Source organism: Lithobates pipiens, unplaced genomic scaffold, assembly GCF_037356315.1.
Source record: "Lithobates pipiens isolate NorthernLeopardFrog02 unplaced genomic scaffold, aLitPip1_a1.2 Scaffold_27, whole genome shotgun sequence".
NCBI classification, from domain to species: domain Eukaryota; kingdom Metazoa; phylum Chordata; class Amphibia; order Anura; family Ranidae; genus Lithobates; species Lithobates pipiens.
In genome coordinates, this window is record NW_027507788.1 from 143,150,328 (window position 1) to 143,163,024 (window position 12,697).

Genomic DNA, 12,697 nt, shown 5'->3' on the forward strand with positions numbered 1-12,697 from the left:
TAACCACTGTTGATGGTGACAGCTATCGACCGGAATGTAACCATTCCGGTCAGTAGTCTTAAAATGGGTCTAAAGAACTAATTGTTGATTGATGACTGAAATCTTGAGATCCAAAAAATTTATGGAACTAACACTTGCTTCAAAAGTAAGAATGATACCTCTATTATTGGCATTTAATTCTGTCATAAATAACTGTAATGATGTATGGTCCCCTTTCCCCAGGAGGAGGATGTCATCTATGTACCTGGCCCATAGGACTAATTCAGGTCGCTCGTAAGCATAGACGACATCCTCCTCCCATTGGGCCATAAACAAATTGGCTAGACTGGGGGCATATTTTGCCCCCCATAGCCACTTCCTTAATTTGGGAATAGAACGTATTTTGGAACCAGAAGTAATTATGTTCCGTTGCAAATTTTAACAGATCCATAATGTAATTCTTGTGTATGGGGGTTAAAGAGGAACCCTTCTTCAAGAAATACTCAACAGCAGCCAGGCCAAAATCCAAAGGGATGGATGTATATAAAGCCGATACGTCAGCCGTTACTAGAAGTAAACCTTCTTGATATTCCACCCTCTCAAGTAACCTGATCGTATCACGGGTATCCTTAAGGTATGAAGGTACGGTCTTAACTAAGGGTAGAAGGTAAAAATCAATGTACTTCTCAATCCTTGCTGTGACGGAATCTATACCACTTACTATCGGTCGTCCTGGGGGATTGATTGGGTTTTTGTGTATCTTTGGAAGATAATATATCACGGGGATTCGTGGAGCCACCGGGATCAAAAATTCATGTTCTTTCTTATTCAAGATCTTTAACGAAAGACCTTCAGGGTAGGGTCATACAAAAGAACTTTATAGGTGGTCCGATCGTCTAACAGGGTTTTCATCTGGGTGATATAGTATGTTTTGTCTAAAACAACTATACCCCCCTTTCCTTCTTTATCCCCTTTATATATTTATAATTTTTATTTTAAATTTCTAATCTTTTCTGAGTTTCTGATCGATGAGTGCACTCATGCCGAGGTTATATGACAGTTTTTGTCTATAATGGCATCGGCATGATGACATACGTTTATATTTAGAATTGGTTTGCACATGATGTTTTTTAGGCTTGTGCAATTCGTTTCGTAACGAATCGAAATTCGGCCGAATTTTGCATCTTTCCGACATTCGGTTGCATCCGAATGTCCGAATAAAAAATAACAAATTACAACGAATACGAAAGAAATATAACGAATGAATTCGAATGAATTCGACGCGATTCGAAATGATTTCAACTGCATTCGAAATGATTTCAACATGATTCGACATTATTTCAACCACATTCGAAAATATTTTGTGACCCGAATTTAGGGCCATGTATCTCGGGGTCACTTGGTGCTAGACACTTCAAATTTGGATATGTTGTAGTGCTAGTATTATTGTGTTTGCATACCAAATTTGGGGTTTCTAGCTATAAGTGACCCCGAGATATGTGACCCCAAAATCGGGTCGCAAAATGTTATTAGTTATTAGAGCAGAGAATAACATTTTGCGACCCGATTTTAGGGCCACATATCTCGGGGTCACTTATAGCTAGAAACACCAAATTTTGTATGCAAACACAATAATACTAGCACTACAACATATCCAAATTTGAAGTGTCTAGCGCTAAGTGACCCCGAGATACATGGCCCTAAATTCGGGTCACAAAATTTTTTCAAATGTGGTTGAAATAATGTTGAATCATGTTGAAATCATTTCGAATCCATTTGAAATTATTTCAACATGATTCGACATTATTTCAAATGCATTCGAAATGATTTCAACATGATTCAACATTATTTCAACCGCATTCGAAAATATTTTGTGACCCGACTTTAAGGCCACGTATCTCGGGGTCACTTGGTGCTAGACACTTCAAATTTGGATATGTTGTAGTGCTAGTATTATTGTGTTTGCATACCAAATTTGGTGTTTCTAGCTATAGGTGACCCCGAGATATGTGGCCCCAAAATCGGGTCGCAAAATGTTATTAGTTATTAGAGCAGAGAATGACATTTTGCGACCCGATTTTGGGGCCACATATCTCGGGGTCACTTATAGCTAGAAACCCCAAATTTGGTATGCAAACACAATAGTACTAGCACTACAACATATCCAAATTTGGAGTTTCTAGCACCAAGTTACCCCGAGATACATGGCCCTAAAGTCGGGTCACAAAATATTTTCGAATGTGGTTGAAATAATGTTGAATCATGTTGAAATCATTTCGAATCCGGTAGAAATATTTTCGAATTTGGTTGAAATATTTTCGAATGTGGCCAATTTTTCGAATTCGGTAGAAAACTAAACGAAATCCGAAAACGAATTTAAGGAAGTTAACGAATATAACTAAACTAAATTAAGGAATTAACGAATTAAAACGAAACTAAACAAATTTTTTCCTTTTGCACATGTCTAATGTTTTTGCCTATTATTGCCAGTATATGATCATATTCACTGGCAATGTTAGCTACATTCATCTTTTATTCTCAATACGAATTAGATTTTGGAACACTGATAGTCTATTTCGTTATGATTTCTTGTCCACTATTGATGCATGTACTATTCCTTCAGTTGGATTTCCGCCTTAGGATGGATCCCCACTCTGGAATTTTTGTATTAAATGTGGGCAGGTGAGATAGGTATGGCTGGGTTTAAAAGAGGGCAGCTTTCTCTCCTAGGTACATATCTTTTTCTTATTTGTTTACATTTGCGAGTACCAGACTATGAATTGTATTATTATATCAATTCAGGCTTTTTTCCTGTTTGAGAACGAGGCTTGGTAAGCGGTTTAGGCTCACTTCCGGTCGCAATACATCCTACTCTTCAGGTTTCAGATTGAGGTGTGGAATGCAAACAGTGGGTTTGCTTCCTCCCATTGAAATACATGGAGAGAATGCGTGAACCGGAAGTAGTGTTTGACTACTTCCGTTTTCATAATGAGGGTTGGAACACAAACAGAGGTTCTGTTCTCCTCTGCATGTCATGTATGCCATCCCCCGGAACCGGAAGTGATGCATGATCACTTCCGTTTTCAGACAGAGGCTTGGAATGCATACAGTGGTTTGCTTCCTTCTCTGTGGATTGCACTGAACAAACGGGACAGTATTGTGGAAATATTTAACTGTAGTTGCACTGCCCACACACATAAACGGTAGGATTTGGTCTTGAGTTCTAATTTTTGATAATAGATTACTCACACATTGTGGTTGATTACCATTTCCGTTTTTTTGTATTAACCCTGGTGGAACGCACGCGCGGCCCCCATTTTGGATCCATTTGTCACCAGTCTCTAATCATTACCATTGATATGGAGTGTAACTATTTACTGTAGGATAAGATGGAGCTTGCTAGGTGCGGATTCTGTCATTGCGTGTGGCGTGCACACACATTGAGGGTTAATGAAGGAGGTTTAGGAGGAGGTGCTTTCTGACAGGTGGGAGACATTGATTAATCTGTTAAGATGTGTATATATATATATATATGGTAGCAATATGGGGGGGGGGGGCAGGTAATGCCCCAGTAGAAGGCTCATTAGTCTAAACGCGTCGGACTAGTGTTTCCTGCTCCCCATATTGCTTTTTTATCTTTTATTCGGATCACGTGATTTTTTTGTATATTTTTATGTAATTTTTATGTCATTTGGAATTTTTTCAAATAAAACCTTCAATGGTGGAATTTCACTATGAGAGGCATTGTGTCCTTACTTTTTGTTTATGGTGAACCTGCTCCAAGCTTCTAACCTACTGGAACTTCCGAGAGACAGTCGAGAACCCCTGGAGATCTGAGGTGTAGCGATCCTGAAGTGGGCAGTGACTACTCAGTCCGTGATCCATGATCTGATGTACGCAAATCGTGCGTGACGCACACAAGCCTGCGTGACACATTTACTATACAGTAGTTTGCGTCCATCACTTTCGGTAAGGGTATCCACCATTTTCTATAATAATTTCTGGCTGTGAACGGAAGGCTATACATAGTTTATACCAACGGAATATCTGGACTCACGTTTCACGTTATTTTGTCATAGTTGGACTTTTCTATGTTTATACTGTGTGGTAGTACGGAATCTCCAATCCTGGGACCAGGTTTTGGGACCAGCCAGCAGTCTGGCTGGATGATTGCACAGGTGGGTCTTGGGCTAAAACAAAGCCAACACCATGGTTCTGGGCTCCACCCTCCCGAGGAGTCCAGGCGAGTAAGGGAGAAGAAGTGTGCATGTCTGCACAGGTCGGTCTGTCAGAGCAGACAGAGGGTCCAAGCTTGTGGGCTGAAAAAGAAGCTAGTAAAGAGTGCTGAGGTACTGGGTGTACAGGAACTCTGTTAAAGAGCCAAGAGGGCTGCAGCAGAAGTCTGAGCAGCAGTGCTGCTAAAGAGAGCCAGGTGGCTTGGTATTTTTGGTTCTACGTACATTATTGCTGTGGAAAGCTGAAACCCCTGTGTGGGCAACTATTTTGTTATCGGACTTTTCTTTCTTTAATAAAAGTGGGCCTACAACCCCTAAAACGGCATATCTGGCGTGGACTCAGCTCACTGGTAAGCTCTACCTTTAAGCTAAAATAACCCCCAAATATTACAACTGGTATTTTAGCACAATTTTTTTGCATTCTTCATGGGATCGCACAACATGTGATATGTGTGCCATCTTTTCAAATCTTTCACTACCAGATTATTTGGTGATTTTTATCTAATTTTTGGTTGCATTTTTGACATCACGGCGCTACATTGTTTGTTATCATTTGTTATTTTGACTTAGTTTGTATGTTAGCTGCTGTTTTGTGTTACATCACAATTTTTTGTCACTCATTTAGGGAGCGCAGTGTTTCCCCCTCTTTTTGATTTGCACATGTCTTTTGTCAGTGCAGAGAGGGACAGGACGCTGTGTGCAGCAGGGACAGTCAGTTTAATTATTAGCTGTTGCTATTAGGTCCACAAAAGTCCTTTTCAGGACTGGTATGGTAAAGTAGTACAGGATATAGTTTTGAGTGCTATTCAAGTTATTGTTGCAGCAGCCTGTGTTTTGTCAGTTTAAATAGGGACAGACAGGAAGCTGTGTGTGGCAGTGAGGGACAGTCAGTTTAATCAGTAGCTGTTACTATTAGTTCCACAAAGGTTCTTTTCAGGACTGGTATGGTAATAGGGTTGTACAGTATAATATTCTTTCTTCCAAATATAGAAAGAATATTATACTTGACTGCTGCCCTTCTGCTGCAGTAGTCCTTTATGAGTATAGGGACTGAGGTACAGTCTGCTAATCACAACCTACTAGTTGCACAATGGTCCTTCTAAGGACTGGTAAGGTATAGCGTACTAGAGTATATAGGGTTGAGTGAGTTAGTCTGCTAATCCTTAAGGACTGGTATAGGTCCACAATATATAGGGTTGAGGTGCACTACTGCTGACTGCTGCCCTATTCTGCAGCAGTCCTTTATCAGTATAGGGACTGAGGTACAGTCTGCTAATCACAACCTACTAGTTGCACAAAGGTCCTTCTAAGGACTGGTAAGGTATAGCGTACTAGAGTATATAGGGTTGAGTGAGGTACAGTCTGCTAATCCTTAAGGACTGGTATAGGTCCACAATATATAGGGTTGAGGTGCACTACTGCTGACTGCTGCCCTATTCTGTAGCAGTCCTTTATCAGTATAGGGACTGAGAGTTTTGTCACAGGGTCATTTAAAAAATGACAGGCAGAGGAAGAGGCAGGCCCTTCCACAGGGGTGGTGGGGGGTAGGGCAGGAGCCACAGGCTTGAGCCAAAGTGGGAAATTACAGAAGGTGCGTGCGATCACGTCAAAGGAAGCACCAGAATTGGTCGACTGGCTCACTCAGCCTTACTCTTCTGCACCCTCCTCATCCTCTCGATCTGCACCCTCTTCTTCACTCTCTGCTATGTGCACCCCCAAAGACACTACCACCAACAACACCACCACCACCACATACCTTCCGCTTGAGTCACAGGAATTATTTTCTGATCCATATCAAGACATTTCTGATGCGCAGCCACTCTTGGCATTGGATCAGGAAGAGGAGGTAGCAACAACCGCCACTCAGCAGTCTGACAACAGTACCCAGATCAGCCCAAGGAGGAGGTTGGTCACCGGTGTTGCTGCCTACTCCGAGATCTCTACTTATAGCGGTGGGGAAGGTGACGATGATGACGTGTCTAGTGATGTCACGTGGGTGCCCACAAGAGAGGAAGAGGAGGGGAGTTCAGAGGGAGATATGGACCAGCAGATAGGGAGGAGAAGCAGGAATAACTTACATTGCACAGGAGGGACAAAGCAGACTGCTAATGTATCAGGAGCAAGTCATCGACCATGTACGGTCACATCTGGCGCTCCCAGGACGCCGGCACATGGCTCCACAGTGTGGGCTTTTTTTAACGTGTCCGCTGCTGACAATAGTGTTGCCATCTGCAATCTTTGCAGTCAACGCATTAGTCGCAGTAAGCCCAACGCTCACCTAGGGACGACCGCCTTAAGAAGGCACATGAGCTGCCATCACCGAGCCTAGTGGGAGCAACGGAACACACAAAACCACACTCCAGGCTCTCACCGTCCAGCCTCGTCTTCTACTTCTCCTTCTCCTCTCTCCTCACAATTGTCCTCCACTCCACCTTCCATCATGCTAAGCTCACGTTTTTCTGCAAAAAGGCAGGCTTCCGTGGGCCTAATGTTCGAGCGTAAAAAAATGACGCCTGACGGCTGACGGCTGGCTTGTCAGAACTGATAGCCCGCCAATTACTGCCATATAAACTGGTGGACTCGGAGGCCTTTCAAAAATTTGTGGCCATTGGAACACCACAATGGAAGGTCCCAGGAAGGAAGTATTTCTCACAGAAGGGCATCCCAGAGCTATATGGCCATGTTCAGCGGCAAGTGAATGCATCTCTGGCACATAGTGTCGGTGCCAAGATACATCTGACTACAGACACGTGGTCTAGCAAACACGGGCAGGGAAGGTATATCACTTTTACTGCCCACTGGGTGAACCTTCTGACGGCCGTCAAGCATGTAACCCGTGGCACCCGTGTAGATTTGGTTTTACCGCCACAGATTGCATGCAGGCCTGGCTCTTCTTCTCCTCCTCTTCCTACTCCATCCTCCTTCCTCTCCTCCTCGGCTGACTCCTCCTTTTCCGCTGCTAGCGTCTCTTCTGCTGCGCCGCCCAAGCTCCCCAGAACCTATTCGACATGCCAGGTGCGACGTTGCCATGCCGTGCTGCGTCTGTTGTACCTGGAAGCCAAGAGCCACACTGGCCCGGCACTCCTTTCAGCTTTGTGTTCACAGGCAGATCAGTGGCTAACACCGCTCAATTTGACAGTTGGTAAAGTGGTGTGTGACAACGATGCCAATCTGCTTAGCGCATTGAAACAGGGCAAAATTACGCACCTGCCATGCATGGCACACGTCTTAAACTTGGTCGTGCAGCGATTCGTTGTCAAATACCCTGGGGTCCAGGACATCTTGCGGCAGGCAAGGAAAATCTCGGCCCATTTCGGAAGATCTTACACGGCCATTGCTCGCCTTGCTGACATTCAGCGGCGGCACAATCTGCCGGTCAGATGTCTTATTTGCGATTGCCCGACGCGATGGAACTCAACCTTCTATATGCTTGATAGGCTGCTCCAGCAGAAACGTGCAGTTAACGTCTACCTGTATGAACTCTGCGGCAGAACAGGTTCTGGGGAGCTGGGGTTTTTTTCACCGCGCCAGTGGCTGCTAATGCGCGACGCATGCAGACTTCTGCGGCCATTTGAGGAGATCACCAAACTGGTCAGTCGCAGCCATGGCGCCATCAGTGACATGGTACCTTATGCCTTCTTTATGGAGCGTGCATTGCATTGTGTCATTGATCAAGCTGTGGAGGAGCAGGAGCGGGAAGATGAGGAAGTCGCAATGCTGGATGAATTCCCACGTGGGGCTACTCTATCTGAGACAAGTCAACAACAGGAGTCTGAAGAGGAGTCAGAGGAGGATGGTGCCGGGGCGGATGAGGAGGAGCAAGAAGAGCATGCTTTAAACCTTTCTGGGATCCCTGTTGTTGTGCGTGGATGGGGAGAGGAGAATGAAGAGGACGACATTATCCTGGATGATGAGCAGGAGCCAGGCCACCACACCGCTTCCAGTTTAGTGCAAATGGGGGCCTTCATGCTCCAGTGTTTTAATAGGGACCCCCGTATAAAAAGCATAAGGGTCAAGGACCAGTACTGGGTGGCAACGTACTTAGACCCCCGGTACAAACACAAAATGGCGGAAATGTTACCGCCGCCACAGAGGGCTGTCAGAATGGAGCACTTCCAGGCCTTGCTTGGAGAAATGCTGCATTCTGCTTTTGCGTGCGCTGGCAGAGGAGCAATTCCCACTCCCAGAGAAGGAGTTGCGGGTACCAATCCAACAGCGCCTGCAAGAAGAGGCCGGTTTGAAGATGTGTTGGTGACTTCTGATATGAGGTCATTCTTTCAGCTGACCCATCGACAGGTGTCATCCGGATCCAAGATCAGGGAACGCCTAGACCGTCAGGGGTCCGACTACATCGGGTTAACGGCCGATGTGGATGCTCTGAGGAGTGATGAACCCCTAGACTACTGGGTGGGCAGGCTTGACCTCTGGCCAGAGCTTGCCCAATTTGCAATCGAACTGTTGGCTTGCCCCTCGTCCAGTGTCCGGTCCGAAAGGACGTTCAGCGCAGCAGGGGGGATCGTGACCGATGAGTGTACTCGCCTAGCTCACGACAGTGTTAACTACCTCACATTTTTAAAAATGAATGAGGCATGGATCTCGGAGGAATTCAACACATGTGACCAGTAGACCATGTATAGGTCTATAAACGATTTTTTTAATCGAGCACACAGACCTTCTTTCTTAATTTGGCTCACTTCCTTGTCCAAAAAAAGCACACCGTACTATATGCCCGTACCCTCCTGTTTGAAGAGGTTGAGCGGTGTCATATGTTTGGGGCCCAGCAGCAAGTTGCTGGTATCAGTGATGCTGTTAGTGCTCTCTATCTCGGTGCTGGTGTCAGTGCTGTATATCACGGTGCTGGTGTCAGTGCTTTATGTCACGCTGCTGATGTCAGTGCTCTCTATCACGGTGCAGGTGTCAGTGCTCTATATCACGGTGCTGGTTCTGGTGATCATCTCCTGCACCCTCTTCTTTGCCTACCCTGACCTTCCCTCACCTCCATTGCCTCATGAGTCCTGAAGTTTCAGAATTTCACATATAAAAAAAGATTGCTTGTAGTTGTCGCTCCCAGATTCACCTCATACATGTGTTATGTCATTGGCCATGAGGTGGGACTATGTGTGCACAGCTAGTAATTATTTTGTGGCTGCAAATATGACCTGTACGTTTATAAAGTTCACCATCCCTGTGCTATGCTGACTTCCTCCTGGGACTGCTTATTATGAGGGGCTCCCACCATCCCTGTCCTGTGCTGACTTCCTCCTGGGGCTGCTTACGGTGCAGGTGTCAGTGCTCTCTATCACGGTGCTGATGTCAGTGCTCTCTATCACGGTGCTGATGTCAGTGCTCTCTATCACGGTGCTGGTGTCAGTGCTCTCTATCACGGTGCAGGTGTCCGATCACTCTATCACGGTGCAGGTGTCAGTGCTCTATATCACGGTGCTGGTGATCATCTCCTGCACCCTCTTCTTTGCCTACCCTGACCTTCCCTCGCCTCCATTGTCTCAAGAGTCCTGAATTTTCAGAATTTCACATATAAAAAAAGAATGCTTGTAGTTGTCGATCCCAGATTCACCTCATACATGTGTTATGTCATTGGCAATGTGGTGGGACTATGTGTGCACAGCTAGTAATTATTTTGTGGCTGCAAATATGACCTGTAGGTTTGTAAAGTTCGCCATCCCTGTGCTGACTTCCTCCTGGGGCTGTACCTCTGCTGTGCATATTATGAGGGGCTCCCACCATCCCTGTGCTGTGCTGACTTCCTCCTGGGGCTGCTTATTATGAGGTAATATAGATATTTATTGGGGGCTATTGGCACTACCTTCAAGTGATAGTTGTACTATTAGACCTCCGGTAAGTGACCAGTATCAATATGCAAAGCTAATTTGATGATATGAATACAGACCTTTCCCTATTTTTTATATGTATATATTATATATAACTATACTGATCGTATATATATATATATATATATATATATATATATATATATATATATATATATATATATATATATATATATATATATATATATATACACTAGTGGCACCAATAGTGTACATCTACCATACACATATAATAGCTTCCACAAATGGGTACAGAACTGTGTATAAGAAAACTTCAGTTAAGAACCTTATTCAAGTTCAAAAAGGTGTGCAGATATACCAATAGGGAAATAAAGAATATAAAAGTGAGTATAAAGAAAAATAAAACACACAAAGCTAAAAAAGCCTTTAAAGTGCTATGTGAATAATTGTGATTAATTCCTCTACATGTAGGAATAAAATATCCTTATATTTATACTGACTCCCCCTATTGATAATATTCTCAGTCGATAGTGGTGCAATGTAGACCCTATGTGAACTTATTACTATGAGTACCGGCTGATGTGGATTAAACCAAGGATTGTATAAATCGACAACCCCTACATAGGTGATACCTGTAAAGGCAGACAGTACATATATATATCTAAAAGCAAAAAGATGTGTCAAAAAGAAGGTTATATACCACAAAGAATATACCACAAAAAAAATATATATGTGCCCTAATATGTGAACCTTTTATCACTAATGAAAGCTATACTGGGGTTTACAGTGACCTTGCCATCCACATATAGCAAATAGAACAAATGATAAGTGAAAGATACAGAAAAATAGAAAATTGAAAAAGATAAAAAATGCAAATTTTGCAGTGGGAAAAAAATATAGGATAAAGTGAAAATAGTCCACAAAAGTTCTTCTGATAAACGTCCAACAGTGTGTAAGATTCCAACTCAGAAAAAACAAGAAAGGTGACTTTCGTGATCATATAATTTTCTTTAGTGACTTCCGTGCTTGTTTCCCCTTTTGGGTCCCCACTCACCAGATCCACGTACCCCCTAGGGGGTTGCAAGCATATAGATTCTACTCTGCTGTGTGCAGTTGAGGGTTCCACCTGCCGGCTATAACCTCCACACTCTGCCCCAGGGTTTGGTTCTTCGTGCAGGAAGAAGGTCTTTGCCAGGTGCGATAATTCCTCAGAAAGGAGAAAAACCAGCTTTCATGGTATAGTATGTCAGGTACCCAGGAGACAGGCTATTTATTCAGGGCAAACCTTTTACCACAACTACTCTTTGAATCTTTTTAAAGTTTGTTAGGTGGTAATAAAAAATCAAAAAAAACACCATAAAAAATGAAAATTATACATTGCTTTATTACAAAGTTACAGAAAAAATACAAAAAACTATATTCTAAAAAAGTTGTCACAATAAAAAATTATAAAAATAATAATCAGATAGCAGTACCACACACTTTAGTCAGTAGGGGACATGGCATATATGCCTAAGGGCACCGTAAAAAATAAGTTCCTATTATGCAGGTATTAAGAGAGAGATGCTAGTATTAACACCTCACTGGAGCCCCAGTGAAGGTGTGCATAGATGGAGACTAGCCCTCCTACTCTCTATATGCACTGTATCCCCAGAGAGCTTGCTTAATACACAGCACCAGTGTGGGTAAAAAGTAAAAATAAAGGTTAAAATTAAGAACAAAGCCAGTAAAAGTAACTATAAGGATGTGGGAGAACCCCCAATATCCAACGAGCCTTAGTACTGGTAGAACGAAGTGTCTGGCTTCCAGAGAACCTCGCGGGCAAGCGGCGTGCGCTGAGGCGCAGCTGGAATTAATTTGACCTGTAGGTTTGTAAAGTTCGCCTCCCATTGAAGTCAATGGGACCCGCTGCGAACGTTACGGTTCGCGAATTATCGGCCGCGTTTTGCGTTCGCGAAATGTCCCGTCGGAAGTTCATCCGTCACTACTCTTAAGATGTCCTAAAACTGAAAACCTATTTCTTTTAGCTTTATGGCATTTGAGGGGTGTGCTCCTCCTCTCCTTTTTATTTAGGCTTTGAATTTTGTTGCTTAATTCTTGCATTTACCTTGTACAGGTGGGAGGGAGCTGTAAATCTAAACTCCAACAGTGCAGATTTGTGTTTGGGGGTCTTTCACCCTCCCCACTGTTCTCTAATTCTCCTTAATACATGCTACAAAACTGGAGTTCCACATGGGGGAAGAGTTGCATGAAGGTTCACTGAGGGGTGTTCCCTAGCAAAGCTTTGCACCATAAATTCTATAACAGACACATAAAAATCTATCAGAGAGGGACCACTACTGAGTCAACAGGGAGTTAGATTGTTTGATGAATTGGTGGGGACTTGCTCCACAGCCGGCAATTTTTAACGAGCTGCAACCTTAACTCACCGTTAAAGAGGGAGTCCACCCGAAAAAAAAATATTAAAAGCCAGAAGCTACAAATACTACAGCTGCTGACTTTTAATAAATGAACACTTACCTTTCCTGGAGTCCAACGATGTCGGCAGCCGAGGTCGAGCAATTGCTTGGCTCTCGGCTGCTGTCGGCGCCATTCTCATGAGGGACTTAGCAAGTGAAGCTCTGCAGCTTCACTTCCCGGTTCCCTACTGTGAATGCGTGAGCCGCGCAGCGC

General features: G+C 43.7%; 1 protein-coding gene across 6 annotated transcripts in view; it reads left to right on the forward strand.

The window, feature by feature from the left end:
- Positions 1–12,697, forward strand: part of MIB2 (MIB E3 ubiquitin protein ligase 2) — a 278,178-nt gene that overhangs the window by 191,609 nt on the left and 73,872 nt on the right. The gene's annotated exons all lie outside the window — the stretch shown is intronic.